This window comes from Ornithorhynchus anatinus, chromosome X1, assembly GCF_004115215.2.
Source record: "Ornithorhynchus anatinus isolate Pmale09 chromosome X1, mOrnAna1.pri.v4, whole genome shotgun sequence".
In the NCBI taxonomy this organism is placed as follows: domain Eukaryota; kingdom Metazoa; phylum Chordata; class Mammalia; order Monotremata; family Ornithorhynchidae; genus Ornithorhynchus; species Ornithorhynchus anatinus.
Genome location: NC_041749.1, coordinates 71737549 through 71756325, shown reverse-complemented (window position 1 = coordinate 71756325; position 18777 = coordinate 71737549). Strand labels below are relative to the sequence as shown.

General features: G+C 44.0%; 1 protein-coding gene across 14 annotated transcripts in view; it reads right to left on the bottom strand.

Annotated features, from left to right (window-relative positions):
• ERC2 (ELKS/RAB6-interacting/CAST family member 2) overlaps window positions 1-18371 on the bottom strand; it is a 900196-nt gene extending 881825 nt beyond the window's left edge. For all 14 annotated transcript variants that reach the window (XM_029052114.2, XM_039910367.1, XM_039910359.1 and 11 more), the window contains exon 1: window positions 18146-18371. The gene's annotated coding sequence lies outside the window, so the exon portion shown is untranslated. The remainder of the gene's footprint in view (window positions 1-18145) is intronic.
• Between the last annotated feature and the right edge of the window lie 406 nt (window positions 18372-18777).

Here is an 18777-nt window from a genome sequence, read left to right as displayed (position 1 = left end):
CCTTACGGGGCTCACAGTCTTAATCCTCATTTCACAAATGAGAAAACTGTGGCACAGAGAAGTTAAGTGATTTGACCAAGTTCACACAGTACACAAGTGGTGGAGCCAGAATTAAAACACAGGTTATCTGCCTCCCAGTCCCATGCTCTTTCCACTAGACCACACTGCTTTTCACCCTGTTCGAGGATTTGTTTCATGGAGCCATTAAAACATTTTTTCATCCTCACCATAGGGCAGTTGATTGGATATCCTGTTGCTATCGATTATTCTCAAATATCTAGGGTGGTCGCCAGTGTAGAAAGCAGCTGAGAGGTTGAGGGAGATTAGGACGGACTAGAGGCCATTAGATTTGGCAAGAAGGAGATCACTGGTGACCTTTGAGAGGGCAGTTTTTATGGAGTGAAGGGGACGGAAGCCAAATTGGAGGGGGTCAAGGAGAGAACTGGGGGAAAAGGAAGTGGAGACAGAAAGTGGAGACAACTCGATCAAGGAGTTTAGAGAGGAACCACAGGAGGGAAATGGGGCGATAATTGGAGGGAGCTGTGGATTTTAGGGTAGGGAAGACATGAGCATGTTTGAAAGCCATGATCTTAGCTACACTGAAGCTACACTGAAGATGCTCTTCTGTAGTCAGTCAAGGAAGACACTGGCTAGGATTTTGCCAGCAATGGAGAGCCGTGAAGTCGCATGATAGTTTACAGAATCAGCACTCAGCTCTTTCTTCTTGAAAATGGCAGTGATGTGGCATATTTGAAATCCTGGGGCATTTCCTCAGTGTTCCATATGTTGGGGAAAAGGCTATGATGGTGACTAAGTAACACATCCCTCCCTGCTTGCAGACCTTGCCTGATAAAGCATAAAATCCAGGAACTTTGCCATTCTTCAGGGCTCTGAAATATTTGTTAAACGTTACAATAAAAGCCATGCCTTCACATGTAGGAAGGCAAATTGTTCTTCATAAACTATTCTTCTTAGAACATCATCCCTCATAGTAGAACATTAAGGAAAAAAACTGAAGTGTTTTTTGCCATCTTTTTCGCATTCGTCTTTGTCGGGAATGAGGATAGAGCTACTGTTACTCTTCAGTGAGGCTGTGATGGTTTGTGTGGCTGCATAGAAGTCCTTTGTTTGGTTTTGGTTGCATAGCCTTATAGCTCTTCATCCTTGGCTTTCTGCCATTTGTATTAATGCATCTTAACTTGTTCCGTATTTCATGACATAGCATTCGCTAAAGCATCTATAAGCATCTTCACTAAGCATCTAGAGAAGCAGGGTGACCTAGGAGATAGAGCACGGGCCTGGAAGTCAGTAGGACCAGGGGTCTAATCCCAGCTCCACCACTTGTCTGCTGTGTGACCTTGGTCAGGTCATTTCACTTCTCTGTGCCTCAGTTGCCTCATCTGTAAAATGAGAATTGAGACTGAACCCCATGGGACAGGGACTGTGTCCAACCTGATTAGCTTACTACAGTCCTTGGCACTTAGTGTGTGCTTAACAAATACCCTTAAAAAAAATCCATATTGTCTGGGTAGTAGGGATCTGCAAGGCGCTGCTGATATATTGCTTGCTTTGTGGCAAGGACTTCTCTGATTTCAGAGGCATTCTTATTAAATCAGTCCTGTTGTTTTCTAATGGAAAACCCAATTTTAAAGGCTGTCTGGTAGAGGGACTTCTAAAGACATAACAATTGTGTAGAGACAGATGAGGTCTCTTATCCTAATAGGGTCCTTCAATATGGTTGCAAAGTTTTTGCATGCTTTTTTTCTTTTTTTTATTATTTTTCAGGAGTTCAGTATTCAGTTGCCTAGGTTGTTTGGATGCCATTTTGCAAATTAATGCAAAATGATTTTATCCATTTCAAAAGAAGCAGATTTTTTCCAAATTCAGGATATCTTTGTAGTTATGACTCCTAACTCATCTTCTGTAATTTAATTCCATTTCCGTTCTCACTGAATTGAAACTTCTGCATTGGATCTACCTCAAGCAAATTCTGGTAATCTTCTGCCATATAACTTTGTCTATTGTTGTTTCCCATTAAATGTATACTTGCTGTGTGACCTAGGGTAAGTCACTTAACTTCTCTGTACCTCAGTGTCCTTGTCTGTAAAACAGGAATTGAATACTGTTCTCCCTCCCCTTTAAACTGTGGGCCCCATGAGAGAGAGGGACTGTGTCTGACTTGATGAATTTGAATCTACCCCAGGACTTAGTACAGTGCTTGGCACACAGTAACTGCTTTACAAATACCACAATTATTATAAGTGCACATTTTAAATAATAATAATAATTAATAATAAGTATTATTAATAATAATAAAAATAATGGTATTTGTTAAGCACTTACTATGTGTCAAGCACTGTTCTAAGCGCTGGGGCAGATACAGGCTCATCAGGTTGGAGACAGTCCCTGTCCCACATGGGGCTCACAGTCTTAACCCTCATTTTATAGATGAGGAAACTGAGGCCCAGAGAAGTTAAGCGACTTGCCCAAGGTCACACAGCAGACAAGTGGTGGAGTCAAAATTAGAACCCAGGTCCTTCTGACTCCCAGACCCATGCTCTATCCACTAGGCCATGCTGCTTAGTCCACTAGAGTCCCAAGATTCTTTAAACTGTTAGATAGGTTGCCAAAGTTTAATAATCTGCCCGATCTCTTACTGGAATCTGAATTTCTCAGTCACCTCACTGAAGTTTAGAAATCTATGGATTACTAGATTATAGTCCCTCTATTCTAGTTCTAACATATTAAAGCTATTAAATAAAGAGATGGTGTCTTCCCTTGCTATATTAAGAATACTGCAACCCTCTGAAAATCCTCTTTTAGATTTAATCCACTTGCTTTCAAACTCAAACGATGAGCTGCAACTGACAGCTCATGATGCTTGTTTATTCAAGAGTTTGAATGCAAGTGTTTTTAATAATGCTGCATTTGACTAAATATATTTTTTCACTTACCCACCTGTATTCTGTTTTCCATTCACTCCTGGCCATATCACGTATCTTCACTGAGAATGTACCCAGCAATTTAACAACAAATAATTTGTTATTGCAATCATCCCCAAACAGCTGCTAACTGGGAAATTAAAACTGGGCAACCAAAAGCCAGTGGGAGAGAGGAGCCACTTCAAGGAAGCAGTAAAGTGCATCCTCAAACAACACTACATCTCATCTGAAAACTGGGAGACAAATAACATCTGATAGACCTGCAAGGGGCACTGCAACCAAGAAAGAAGCTGCTTTTGAACAGATGTTGTGAGAGACTTGTGAGGCAAACAAGCAAAAGCAAAAACAGCACCAGACACTGCAAACAGCAACCATGACAACGCAGTAAAAGACTTTGTGTGTGCACCATGCAGTCAGGACTGTGGCCTCACATTTGCTTTTTCAGCTACATACGCACCCTGAGGTGAATTTGACTGTTGGAGGCATCTTCTTCAAGCATGAGGGACAACTCTATCTGTGCATATATGTGCTCATGCATATATATTCATTCAACCGTATTAATTGAGCTCTTACTATGTGCAGAGCACTGTATTGAGCACTTATGTTTAGTTGGTCTGGATATGAACTCCCAGAGATACACTGAACCACTGAACTTCTTCCATAAAGAGGCTGTATTACACTTTTCAGTTACAAAATCAAAAGAGAGAAAGTTATAAAGAGACGGTCACTAATTCTGGATTGTGAGGTTTTAGGAATCATGAGGAATCAAAATTCCTTAACTATGCTCTCCTAATTCATATATAGTATTAGAGATGTCAGACCAGAATTTAGCATTATTTTATTCATTCATTCATTCAATAGTATTTATTGAGCGCTTACCATGTGCAGAGCACTGTACTAAGCGCTTGGAATGAACAAGTCGGTAACAGATAGAGACAGTCCCTGCCGTTTGACGGGCTTACAGTCTAATCGGGGGAGACAGACAGACAAGAACAATGGCAATAAATAGAGTCAAGGGGAAGAACATCTCGTAAAAACAATGGCAACTAAATAGAATCAAGGCAATGTACAATTCATTAACAAAATAAATACGGTAATGGAAATATATACAGTTGAGTGGACGAGTACAGTGCTGAGAGGATGGGAAGGGAGAGGGGGAGGAGCAGAGAGAAAGGGGGAAAAGAGGGTTTAGCTGCGGAGAGGTGAAGGGGGGGTGGTAGAGGGAGTAGAGGGAGAAGGGGAGCTCAGTCTGGGAAGGCCTCTTGGAGGAGGTGAGTTTTAAGTAGGGTTTTGAAGAGGGGAAGAGAATCAGTTTGGCGGAGGTGAGGAGGGAGGGCGTTCCAGGACCGCGGGAGGACGTGACCCGGGGGTCGACGGCGGGATAGGCGAGACCGAGGGACGGTGAGGAGGTGGGCGGCAGAGGAGCGGAGCGTGCGGGGTGGGCGGTAGAAAGAGAGAAGGGAGGAGAGGTAGGAAGGGGCAAGGTGGTGGAGAGCCTTGAAACCTAGAGTGAGTTTTTGTCTGGAGCGGAGGTTGATAGGCAACCACTGGAGTTGTTTAAGAAGGGGAGTGACATGCCCAGATCGTTTCTGCAGGAAGATGAGCCGGGCAGCGGAGTGAAGAATAGACTGGAGCGGGGAGAGAGACGAGGAAGGGAGATCAGAGAGAAGGCTGACACAGTAGTCTAGCCGGGATATTACGAGAGCCCGTAGCAGTAAGGTAGCTGTTTGGGTGGAGAGGAAAGGGCGGATCTTGGCGATATTGTAAAGGTGAAACTGGCAGGTCTTGGTAATGGATAGGATGTGTGGGGTAAACGAGAGAGACGAGTCAAGGATGACACCGAGATTGCGGGCCTGAGAGACGGGAAGGATGGTCGTGCCATACACGGTGATAGGGAAGTCTGGGAGAGGACCAGGTTTGGGAGGGAAGATGAGGAGCTCAGTCTTGCTCATGTTGAGTTTTAGGTGGCGGGCTGACATCCAGGTGGAGACATCCTGGAGGCAGGAGGAGATGCGAGCCTGAAGGGAGGGGGAGAGGACAGGGGTGGAGATGTAGATCTGCGTGTCACCTGCATAGAGATGGTAGTCAAAGCCGTGAGAGCGAATGAGTTCACCAAGGGAGTGAGCCAGTAAACAGAGAACCTGGAATTTCCTATGAAACCATGTTTTACCTATACATTACATATCTGCAATGAGAAAAAATGGGCAAATTGGCATTCTGAAGGCTATTTCTGTGCCATAGTATCACAATTTTTCTTTCCCATTATGAATGACTAATAAGTAAAAGCAACAAAGAAACCACTGAAATTCAAAGTATGTATTTTGCTTTAATTCCTTCTGACATTTTCCATAATTTGCTTATTACACTCCTACTACCCTCCCCTATCATACACATGTCAATTAGCAATTTAAAGCAGTAGGCTACTGATATTACCGTATCCATTAAAGGCAAGACCAAGCAGCGTGGCTCAGTGGAAAGAGCCCGGGCTTGGGAGTCAGAGGTCATGGGTTCGAATCCTGGCTCTGCCACTTCTCAGCTGTGTGGCTGTGGGCAAGTCACTTAACTTCTCTGGGCCTAAGTTCCCTCATCTGTAAAATGGGGATTAACTGTGAGCCTCACGTGGGACAACCCGATTACCCTGTATCTACCCCAGCACTTAGAACAGTGCCCTGCACATAGTAAGTGCTTAACAAATACCAACATTATTAAGACCAAGTAGAAGACATGAAATTACAGATCTATTTTTAAAAGAGTGATTGTTTCCAGCTATGCTGTGTAACTCCCAGTACTAGGCAATTCTAGGAATAATGCATTTAACATTTCCATTCATAAAATGGAAATGAGAAGCAGTATGGCCTAGGGGATAGAGCACAGGACTGGGAGTAAGAAGGACCTGGGTTCTAATCTGGATTCTGCCACTTGCCTGTTGTGTTACCTTGGGCAAGTCACTTCACTTTTCTGCATCTCAGCTACTTCCTCTGTAAAATGGGCATTAAGACTGTAAGCCCCACGTTATTTTGTATCTACCTCAGCACTTAGAAAAGTGCCTGGCACATGGTAAGTGCTTAACAAATACCATAAAAAAAAAAACCCTCCCCACCCCTTAGAAAATTCCGCTCCTTATGAATTACTCCAACATGGTCCCAGATTTTCTTATGTTATTCCAAAAAAGGAATTTAAAGAGAAATGCTTAAATACAAATATTTTCGGCCTTGTGTTCTGCTTCACCCTAAATGAAAAGAACCTGCATATTAGCACCTTATGGCAAAAATGATCAAATTCAACTTATGTTTTTCAGCAACGTTTTGGTCTTTTAATCAAATGCACTGCAGCCTTTCAAATACTTTTCAAATATCATTACATTAAGAGAAATTAAATTAGCCTCACCTACTTTTACCAATACTACCTTTTCCTAGCCACCCCCACAAAAATGATGAGCATTTCCACATTAGGTGGCATGAATTCTTCTGCCACTACCATGTTCCAGGTGGCTGACTTCACTGTCCATCGTGACTTCCAGGGATCAGAACGCATGGTCATCACAGAAATTACCTCAGAAGATTACTCAAATTACAAATTCCCACAAAAATAAAAAGAGCCAAAGAATAGTAAACAACTCATTAATCCCACTGTCTTATAATAATAATACTGATAATAATATTAGCAGTAGTCTTTGTTAATCACTATGTGCCAAGGACTGTACCAAACGCTGGCATAGATACAATGATCCTCATTAGGTCCGCTCTGATTCCTTCTTGACTATGAGCACAAAGTGTACATCAATAAAAGGTGGCTGATGTCACATAGCCACCTTGATGTGAATACTCAATTAATCAATCATTGGTATTAACTGAGCACAGTACACTGTCCTAAGCACTTGGCTATTGGGTGAATTGAGACTGTTTTTTTTAAAAAAACCCTATGAATGTTAAACTACCTTGAGGAAAAAGAGATCAGGATTTTCTTGAAATGGCTACTCCAAATAGCCATACGGTTATCCTTCCCCATTATCAAAAGAACTACTGAACACCTCATATATGACTTAATAACCAGCCCATGCTAGTATACCTGATACAAAGTGGCTAACAGGTTCCATTAAAAGAAATATGTTTTCAGTGGATCACCTACATATAACAACCTACCATTCTTTCTGCTACTAAACCTCAGTTACTTCCCATTTTCCCATATCTCAGAACCCCAACTGTCAGTCAATCAATAGTATTTATTGAGCACTTACTGTGGGCCAAGCACTGTACTAGACACTTGGGAGAGAACAGTACACCAGAGTTGGTAGACACCTTCCATGCTCTCAAGGAGCTCAAAGTCCAGAAGGGGAGACACATGTTGAAATGAATTACTGAAAGGGGAATAGAAGAGTATAGGGATATGTAGTTAAGTGCTGTCGGGGTGGGGTGAATATCAAATTCTTAAGGGCTACAAATCCAAGTGCATAAGCAATATAGAAGGGAGGGTGAATGGGAGAAATGAGGGCATAATCAGGGAAGGTCTCTTGGAAGAGATGTTATTTTAATAAGGCTTTGAAGGTGGGGAGAGTGGTGGTCTGTCAGATACGAGGGGGGAAAGAGTTGCAGGACAGAGGGAGGATGTGGACAAGGGGTCAGTGGCGGAATAGATGAGGTCTCTACAGTGAGTACAGTGAGTAGGTTGGTGATACAGGAGACGAGTGTGTGGAATGGGTTGTAGTGAGAGTTCAGCAGGGTAAGGTAGAATGGGACAAGGTGACAGTGTTTTAAAGTCAGTGGAGGCAAGGGTCAGAGGAGGGAAAGGGATGGAGCACAGACCTTGGAGTCAGAGGACCTGGCCTCTAATACTGGCTCCAGTTTTGCTTGCTGTGTGATTTTGGGCACTTAACTTTTCTCTGTGCCTCAGTTTCCTCATCTTTAAAATGGGGATTCAATACCTGCTCTCTTTCTCCATTAGATCGTGAACCCAACGTGGGACAGGGACTGTGTCCTACCTGATTCCCTTGTATCCACCCCCGCTCTTCATACAGTGCTTGTCACATAGTATATGCTTAACAACTATTATTAATAGTAAATCAAAATTAAAAACAAATACATATATATACACACACATATATTGTTGTCCTTCACATTTGAAGGGAACACCAGCAATGGTGAAATTTTCCTACAGGTGGAAATGTGGCTGAAAAAATTAATGCAGGACTGACAGTCCTGACCACACCTTACACATATAAAGACTGCCCTTTGTTCGTGTGATCATGTTTGATGTTTACAGTGCCTGACCTGGCTTTAATGTTTTACAAACAATTAAGGAGTACAGGGCATCAAATGACATTTTCAACATGGCAAATGCCCTCCTCCCTTCCTTAACGTCTATCTTTAACCACTCAATCTCCAATGGCTCCTTCCCCTCTGCCTTCAAACATGCCCATGTCTTCCCCATCCTAAAAAAACCCTCTCTCAACCCCACTTCCCCTTCCAGTTATCGCCCTATCTCCCTACTACCCTTCCTTTCCAAAATCCTAGAACGAGTCGTCTACACTCGCTGCTTAGAATTCCTTAACTCCCATTCTCTTCTGGACCCCCTCCAATCTGGCTTCCGTCCCCTCCACTCTACCGAGACTGCTCTCCCTAAGATCACCCATGACTTCCTTCTTGCCAAATCCAATGGCTCCTACTCCATTCTAATCCTCCTTGACCCCTCAGCTGCCTTTGACACTGTCGACCATCCCCTCCTCCTCCGCACCTCATCTCATGTTGGCTTCACAGACTCCGTCCTCTCCTGGTTCTCCTCTTATCTCTCTGGCTGGTCATTCTCGGTCTCTTTCGCAGGCGCCTCCTCCCCCTCCCATCCTTTAATTGTTGGAGTTCCTCAGGGGTCAGTTCTTGGCCCTCTTCTGTTCTCCATTTACACTCACTCCCTTGGTGAACTCATTCGCTCTCACGGCTTTGACTACCATCTCTATGCAGATGACATGCAGATCTACATCTCTGCCCTGTCCTTTCCCCCTCCCTTCAGGCTCGCATCTCCTCCTGCCTCCAGGACATTTCCACTTGGATGTCTGCCCGCCACCTAAAACTCAACATGAGCAAGACTGAGCTCCTCATTTTCCCTCCCAAGCCTGGTCCTCTCCCAGACTTCCCTATCACCGTGGATGGCACGACCATCCTTCCCGTCTCTCAGGCCCGCAACCTCGGTGTCATCTTTGACTCGTCTCTCTCGTTCACCCCACACATCCGATCTGTTACCAAGACCTGCCGGTCTCACCTTTACAATATTGCCAAGATCCACCCTTTCCTCTCCACCCAAACGGCTACCTTACTGCTACAAGCTCTCGCTATATCCCGGCTAGACTACTGTGTCAGCCTTCTCTCTGATCTCCCTTCCTCCTCTCTCGCCCCGCTCCAGTCTATTCTTCACTCCGCTGCCCAGCTCATCTTCCTGCAAAAACGTTCTGGGCATGTCACTCCCCTTCTTAAACACCTCCAGTGGTTGCCTATCAACCTCCGCTCCAAACAAAAACTCCTCACTCTAGGCTTCAAGGCTCTCCGTCACCTTGCCCCTTCCTACCTCTCCTCCCTTCTCTCTTTCTACTGCCCACCCCACACACTCTGCTCCTCTGCTGCCCACCTCCTCACCGTCCCGTCTTGCCTATCCCGCCGTCGACCCCTGGGCCACGTCCTCCCGCGGTCCTGAAATGCCCTCCCTCCTCACCTCGTCGACCCCTGGGCCACGTCCTCCCGCGGTCCTGAAATGCCCTCCCTCCTCACCTCCGTCAATCTAATTCTCTTCCCCTCTTCAAATCCCTACTTAAAGCTCACCTCCTCCAAGAGGCCTTCCCAGGCTGAGCTCCCCCCTTTTTCCCTCGGCTCCCTCTACCCCTCCCCCTTCACCTCTCCCCAGCTAAACCCTCTTCCCCCCCCTTTCCCTCTCCTCCTCTCCCTCTTCCGTCCCACCCCCTCAGCACTGTACTCGTCTGCTCAACTGTATATATCTTCATCACCCTATTTATTTTGTTTATTTTGTTTAATGAGATGTACATCACCCTGCTTCAATTTATTTGCCATTGTTTTTACGAGATGTTCTTCCCCTTGACTCTATTTATTGCCATTGTTCTTGTCTGCCTGTCTCCCCCGATTAGACTGTAAGCCCATCAAAGGGCAGGGACTGTCTCTGTTGCCGATTTGTACATTCCAAGCGCTTAGTACAGTGCTCTGCACATAGTAAGCGCTCAGTAACTACTACTGAATGAATGAATACTAAGCATTGATAAAAGATTGATAAATAAATTGATAAATTTAATAATAAATTGAAAAATAAATAAATAATAAGTACGTGAGTGCTGAGGTAGCTGAAGGTGAGGAGGGACCAGAAAGATGTAGAGATTAATCAGGGAATACCTCCTGGAGAAAGTGTTTTTTTAAAAATAGTTTAACCAATCCAGGCAGAGAAGCATCTACCCTCTTAACATCCGGAGCTCTCAAATTAGATCTTCAAAAAACCATGTCTGCATCTTTTTTTCACTTCAGTAACTGAAATCTACAATAAAGGAAATTTGATTTCTTAGAATACAGTCATTTGTATTATAATAAGAATGCCTTATAATTATTCACATTTTGGCTAGAATTTCTCTCAGGAGGCTTTAAGAGGAGAGGATATTCAGCCGACTGACTTTTCTTTTTAATGGAATTTGTTAAGCACTTACCATGTGTTAAGCACTGCTTTAAGCACTGGGGTAGATATAAGACAATGAGATTGGACACAGTCTCCATCCCACATAGGGTTCACAGTCTAAGAGGGAAGAGGATTTAATCCCCATTTTACAGGTTTGGTAACTGAGACACAGAGAAGTAAACTGACCTGCCCAAGATCACATAGCAGACAAGTGGTGGAGCTGGAATTAGAGCCCAGGTCCTCTGACTCCCAAGCCCATGCTCCTTCCACTAGGCCATGCTGCCTCTCTGTTGCCTTATAGGCTACGCTGCTTTACTGAGCACCTACCATATGCAGAGGACTGTACTAGGCTTTTGGGGGGAGTCTAATAGAATTAGAAGATATGAACCCTGCCCTCCAGGACTAAGACTGTAGTGGGGGAGACAGACACAAAATAAATTACAAATGGGATGATGAAGAACAAGTGAAGGACTGAGTGCTCAAACAGTAGTGCCAAAGTAGATACTTTACAGACGTGCTACATGTGGTTGTGAGTGCATAAGTGTGAGGGTAAAACAAAAGGGTTGAGATGACAGTAGGGAGAATGTGACATGAGGAGAAGAAAAATTAACTGGGGAACTCCTCCTGGAGGGTGTGGAATTTCAGACAAGCTTTGAAGATGGGGAGAGAGAGACTGTCTGGCAGGTTTGAAGAGGGATAGAGATTCCAGTCAGGAGAAAGAGTGTGAACAAGAAGTTGGAAGCAGGAGAGGCAAGACCTAGGCATATCTAGCTCTCAGTCTATCATTGGTATTTGTTGGGCATTTAATGTGTGAGGACCACTATACTAAGCACTTGGGCCAGTACAAGACAATAGAGTTGGTAGACACATTCCCTGCTCACCAGGAGCTTAGAGTCTAGAGGGGAAGACAGACAATAAAATAAATTACCGAGATGTACAAAAGTGCTGTGGGATTGAGGGTGGGGGGGATATCTAGTGCTTCAAGGGTACATATCCCAGGGTGAAGGTGACGCTGAAGGGAGAGAGAGGAAGGGAAATGAGGGCTTTGTTGGGAAAGGCCTCTTGGAGGAGACATGATTTTAGTAGGTTTTGAAGGTAGGGAGAGTGGTGGTCTGTAGGATACAGAGTGGGAGGGAGTTCCAAGCCAGAGGGAGAACGTGGGCAAGGGGTCAGTGGAGAGAAAGATGAGATTGAACGCCCGTGAGTAGATCGGTGCTGGAGGAGTGGAGTTTGGGGGCTGGGTTGTAGTAGGAAATCATTGAGGTAAGATAGGAGGGGTCGAGCCGATTGAGCATCTTAAAGCAGACAATAGAGAAGCCCCTACAAGAGGATTGCAGCCCGGGGGGGGGGGGGGGGGAGCTGGGGCACGGAAGTAGACGCAAGTGGACACAAGCCAGTCAGTCGCTTATGGCAGATGCACGAATGATATGTCAGTGTGATTCAGCAGATAAAGAGAGAAAGTTCTCTTAAGAAACACAAAGAGCACATTCTTCGTTCTCGGATGCAGTGGGAAAAGCAAATGGATAACTAAAAGGGAGAGAGGTGATGGAGTGCCTTAAAGCCAATGGTCAGGGGCTTCTGCATATATTCCTAAAGAAGATATTGCCCTCAATCGCATCCAGCAATCATCTAACTCATCGATAAAAAGCACCTGTCTCACCGGGTGAGAGAGCAAAGGTTTAACACTGTGCGTGCCTATGCTTAGGGCAACAGATGAGTAGAAATGACCTTTGGGATGACCACTGGGTAAGCTAAATGGGCTGAATATAACAGTCCATATTCTAATTTGTGCAGGTCAAAGGGTAAGTGAAGTGACTCTTGCAAAAAGGGCCATGCGATCATGCATCATATTCTAAAGGAGTCCCTGGAGGGCCCCTCTAACATCATCGGGTTCTGGGACACTATTTCAAGGTTGATTTTCAGGAAAAGAACCACATGGTCCTTCCTGAAAAATCTAACTGCTTTAGAATTTATTTTACTGAGTGCCCACTAGGTGCCAAGAGCTAAATATTTCCTGGTGTCTGACCAGCCCCTATTCTGTTTGGCAATTGACAGTTAAGAGAATCAAAGCCAACGGCAGTTAGGCTAGAGGCCATAAACATAGTGTCCCAACTTAATTCTTTAACAATTTTTAATCTCAGGAAATTTTAATTATGCATCTCAAAGAAAAAAAGGATGACTGCATACATTAAAGCAATGTTTATTAAAGGCAGCACTTAGTGTAAATTTCTTCAGACTCCTTCCTCATAGAAAGTTCAGCTTTCAAACACTAAAGCAAACCTCGTTGAGCATAATTGCTGCAATTTAAGAGGCAATGCCATTATAGAAGCCTGACATGAACATCTGACATTCAAGCAGATGCTCTCCTACTACTTTCCAAAGCCAAAAGAACCAATTTCCAGAGTAGGTTGACAAATAAGGTGTTTCCAGAAGATACCCATATCCAAGTCTGCCATATCTCAGCCAGGCTGCCAATTCAAGGATTACACTATATAATGCAAGGACTGGGGCATTTTTGTTGTTTTTATGGGGAAATTACTTATAAATAACCACAAGTTCAATGGGATTAGGTTATGGGAGTGATGACATGAAGATATCGTGATGACAGACAATTTTCAATACAAATTCCTATATTGTGATTATTATTATGTTCCCTACATCCTCGCCACTCACTGATGCTAAAACCTGAAGACAAAGCGAAGTATTATACAGTGCAGTGCAGTTGGACTGAAGCGAGGCTGGGAAGGACAACAGGATCAAGCCTTGCCCACCAATGCTTACTGTGTACAAAGCACTATACTAAGCACTTGGAAGAGTATAATGCAATAGAGTGTGTAGACATGTTTCCTGCCCACAAGGAACTTACAGTCTAGAGAGGGTGGCAGATGTTAATATAAATAAATTATGGGTATATACATAAGTGCTCTGAGGCACATTTGTGCTTACTTGTGGATCATATCATACCAGAACAGACTTACATTGAAGGAAGAATTTTCCCTAATTCTTAATAATAATAATGTTGGTATTTGTTAAGCGCTTACTATGTGCCGAGCACTGTTCTAAGTGCTGGGGTAGACATAGGGGAATCAGGTTGTCCCACGTGGGGCTCACAGTCTTAATCCCCATTTTACAGATGAGGGAACTGAGGCACAGAGAAGTTAAGTGCCTTGCCCACAGTCACACAGCCAACAAGTGGCAGAGCTGGGATTCGAACTCATGAGCCCTGACTCCAAAGCCCGTGCTCTTTCCACTGAGCCACGCTGCTTCTCCAATTCTTCCACTGTGCTATAGTCAAATCATGCAATGAAAACGTGTGTTATATCAGAACTGGATATATCTGACAACCAGGAAGAAATGTGGTTCAATCAGTCATTTCTCCCATTAATGCTGGTTTTCACTATGGAATTTAGGTAGAATGTAATAAAAATTGTAGATGACATTTCACAGTATGCTTCTGTCTGGATACAACGTGATCTGGTGTTAGAAGAAACGGTTGATCTGGTGTTAAAGAAATGGTTGTGCAAGTGAGTGTGGCATTGGTCAAGCTGTGAATAACTTGATTTTCTCTTTAACACAGAGTTCTTTAAGAACACAACCTACATATTACAGGAATAATGACTATACCAAAACTGGACTTGGTGAAGAAAGTGAACAAAAGGACTTTAAGGATGGAAAATGTTAGTGAGAAACAGAGAGGTGAAGGAGGGTGAGGGAATTGTGAAAAATGGAACAGCATACACTGCCTTTACTATCCCACTACTGCTACCAGATTGCAATATTTAACATGACAGCCTCCCTTCATCATTAAACTTTCACATCCCAAATATCCCCTCTGAATGACGATAAATGGAACTAAGACCACAGATTAATTCCACACAGGCCACTCAACACCCACCACAAAGTACTGATTTTCACTGGAACCAATGCTGATAATTCTGCATGAGTGACCTAAGCACTACTGGCATCCACTCCCTGCTTTGTGGTAAATGCATGAACTCAGTAAGGCTGCTGCTATCCCCACAGCAACAATCTCTCTAAAAGGAGCCAGTTTCCATTTTGTTCTCAGAGGGAACTAGATCATCAGCTAATCATTACTAGTTTTCTCTAGCCACTTTACCCTTCTGCTCCTCCTCTACTGCTGCCCTCTGATCCTCACGGTGCTTTTTAAAAGAAATACATATCTTCTGTGCACTTTGAAATCAAATATATTTGCTTCCTTAATGTTTATGGGCATTCACAGTCTTCACTGGGTAGTCCCAAAAGCATAATCAATAATAAGGCTAGGGCCTGAGAGAGGAAAGATATATTATGATGTGCATACATTTATTTGCAAAATGAGGAGTCCTGAACTTTCAAATTTTCTCGTGAACATAATAACCCTGGAGGTTAATGGTTAAACACATTAGGAAAGTTAACAATTTATAAAAAGAAACTTATTCTGGAGTGCGAAGAACTCATTCAACATTGCTAAGAAACTGAAGAGTGGAGAAGCTAGCAAGGGGGATTCTTTTTGTTTTGAGACAGTCCCTTTTCATACCCAATTTTAAAAGTCATCAATCAATAGTATTTATTGAGTGCTTACTATGTGCAGAGCAAGGTACTTAGTACTTGGGAGAATTAGACCCATTCCCTGCTCATAACGAGCTTAAAGTCTAGAGGGGGAGAGAAACATTAATATAAATATTAATATAATCTTTTTAACTGCCAAAATGCATGGAGAGTACACAATATCCATCCCTTGACGACAGGCCCAAGGGACAGATGATATCAAAATCAGTCTGAGTGCTTTCCTAATCCCGGAACAGTGAATTTTGAATTGGATTTAAGACTACATTCATAACATAGGACTGTGAATTAGAGCCCTCACGGAGCCACACCCACCCAGTTTCACGGTCGCTTACATAAGAAGGGGAACGGACTTGGGGGACATAGCTACCTTGGTCAAGGGGTGTGGGTAAAACACATCATTTCCCCCGAAATGGAGAGCAAAATAGCATAACAAATTTAAAGGTCATTTCAGCACTGTCATATTTGTGTGCATCACTTCCAGTGCTTTAACCCTCTCCATAAACTGAAACCCACGCAGGGCACAACAGCCTACAATGATGCAGGCTAGTTTCAACTAGGTTTCAGAGAACAGGTAAACGGTTAAGAAAGCATCGTCATTACGTGTATATATGGGTGGGTTTCCTCCATCTTTTCCTACATGCACAGGCTACTGAATACACACTTCTGTACTATTCTTCTCATCTCCTTTCTGGGTAAGCTCCCATAGCTTTATTTTTTCCAGGGGTAAATGGAAACTCCCTGGTGCTGGGCCGAGGCTCCAGAGGATAAAAAAAATCTTCTCGAAAGTGAAATATCTTTCATCCGAAGAGCATCCCCTAACCTATCCAGAGGCACCCTAAACCCAGCAAATCAAGTTCACAAGGTGATCGTTAGCAGCTGCTTTCACATCCTTATTTTCATTTAAAGGTGAGACCTCACAGCATCTTCTTATCTCTATTTTAGTGGATGCCTGGAGATGGAATTAGAAAGTGCGCCTTCAACTAGATTGAGGTGAGAAGGAGCCAGTCTTTCACCTACTTTCCTCCACCCACATCCAAATGAGAGCCCAGTTTGCAGGAAGCCTCTCTTCCAAAATTAACCATGTCAAACCCTGACAGCTATGCTCTCCTCCCGTATTAAAGTGAACAAAGACCAGCACATAACTAGGCAGTCAGCAGACCTTTTTCCTACCCGCGAGACAGTGATCTGACTTGAAATTGCTTCAAAGACCTCAGTGTCCCACCCCCCCCCCAAACTGATATACACGAAATATAAAAAGCACTAATCACTTCCAGAAGTTATTCTAGTCACACTTTAAAAGCAGCATGAGAACCCTCCGCTAGCTGTGATCTCTTTGGGATGAAAAAGAGCCTTCCATACCCACTTAAACTGCTTTAAAAGTTTCGATGGAGCATGGCTCATGCGGCATATGACACAAAATTTAAATTGTGCAATGTTATTTCAAAATGATATCAATACTATTTAATGCCTTTTGTGATATCTGCATCACACATCCTTTCTCTAGGTATCCAAAATGTAAATGGTGTCTCTCTTTAAACACACCATATAACCATTTACGTTGGAAAAAGGAAAAGAAATCGGTCAGCTCAACCTTTATACATTGCTTAACCGTAATCCAATTCATTTTCCATCAAAAGAATGATTTTTTAAAGTCATTAGCCGATTCTCAACCATTTTCCAAAAAGTGGCCTGAATTAAAGATCAGAGACACAAGGTATAATTAGAATTGATTAGCCTCCAAATCGATTTTCAAACCCTCCCCCTTTGCAATATGACTTTTCCTCTCTTTTCTTCATTTTCACCCGAAGGGACCCATAGCTGGTACTGGTACAAACTTAATGGCTAAGTAAAACCATTGATTGAGAAAAAAATCAGGAAACTAGCCATGACAAGTTGAATATGCCCTCCTCTTCGCTGCGTTTATTGGCCAGTCGGTTTTCAGTAGCTCCTGGATCTGCCCAAGTAAATGGTAGATAGGGTTGTCAATCACAGAGGGAAACATCACTTCACCGCTAAGGGAACAGATTGCTTTCCATCCATCAAAAGGTTTAGCAGGTAGCCGCCTAAAAAATCGATCCGATTCTAATAAAGCAGACCCTCCCCCTTTGCAATATGACTCCAGACCCTTAAGCAAAAATAAATAAGGCAGAACGAATCGAGGTTTTTACGAACATTATTCTCATTTCTCTGTCGAGAGCCACCCGTAATCTTCAACGACTTCAGGCGATCTCTCACAATCCAGTAATAATTTTTAAAAGGGTACTGTAAGAACTCCTTTCCTTGTAAAAAAAAAAACACTGCAATCCTCTAGTTTAATGACCCACCGTGTCTCCGCGCCCCTGCTTCAGCTGTCCACGACAATTGTGGATTTATTTTCCCTGACCCGAGGTTTTTACACTAAGCTTTTTACACGTTCCTCCCGTAGGCTACCTGCCGCTACAGATTTTATTACTATCCTTGCCGGCCCCCCAAGGCATTTCTAATAACTTTAATCATCATCATCATCATCAACAACATCCTCATCTTTTTTTCAGATCATTCTTCCCCTCTCTTTGCGAGACGAAGAACAAAAGGGAGAAAGAGACCGAGAGAGACCGAGACCCAGAAACGTACAGAGATACCCTTGTCCTGCTTCCCAGAGAAATTACAAGCAAGGAAGCCGAGCCGCTTCGGTAGAGAGAGAGACGTTCAGAGCTACTATAATAAGATGTGCACTTGTTCCGATTCATTGCCGCGGACTTGATAAACCAATACAAATCGGCTTTCCCCCCTCGCCCCCTACCCCGAATCCCTCCCCTCAAATTCTTTCCTGATTCTCTCCTTCTCTCCCACCGCTAACGCAATGCAGCTACCCCAAACCGGAGGAATAGATTCCGATATACTATCTCTCATCCACCTCTCCACTGCCATCAGACACACGGACACGGACCTCTAGAATGGGCCCTTTTTTTTTTTTTTTGGCTCGAGCGTCTCACCTTTCAAATCATTTCCTCTGTCTCCTGTCCCACATGGATTTTTTTACAACATCACGTCTCCCTGGACCCTCGCCGACCTAAGGAAGAGGCACCGCATGTAGGGCTGGAGCCAGACGGACCTGAGCGAGAGGGAAACCTGCTGCAGTCAGGAAAGGGTCGGGCTGTTTCTCCCCTTGTCTCTGCGAGTCTCCCCCAGTCATCTGCGATCTTCTCTCTCTCTCTCCCTCTCCTCTCTCTTTTTTTCCTCTCTCCCTCCCTCCCTAGCCCCCTCCCTCCTCCTCGCTTGTCCCTGACTCAACATTCCCAGCATTCCCGAGGTTCCTCCCCGGGATGGAGGCGGCAGAGAGCTCCCTTTCCCCGCCCAACGTCTTCCCCGAAGCGATCGCGCCTATCGCCACCTCGAGTCCCGACAGATCGATCCATTTTAGGGTTCCTAGCCTGCCAGGGGAGGGGTGGGGAGTGAGGGGTGGAGGTCTTACTAGACCCCGACCCTCCCGAATCTCTATGTGCGAAGGATCTGGCAGGCGACACGCGGAGATGGGTGAGACCGTCCGTGGGGCTTAAATGGGTTGGACGTTTTATCCTTTTATTTATTTTTTTTTTCTTTAGCTCCAGCATCTGGCAGGAGGAGA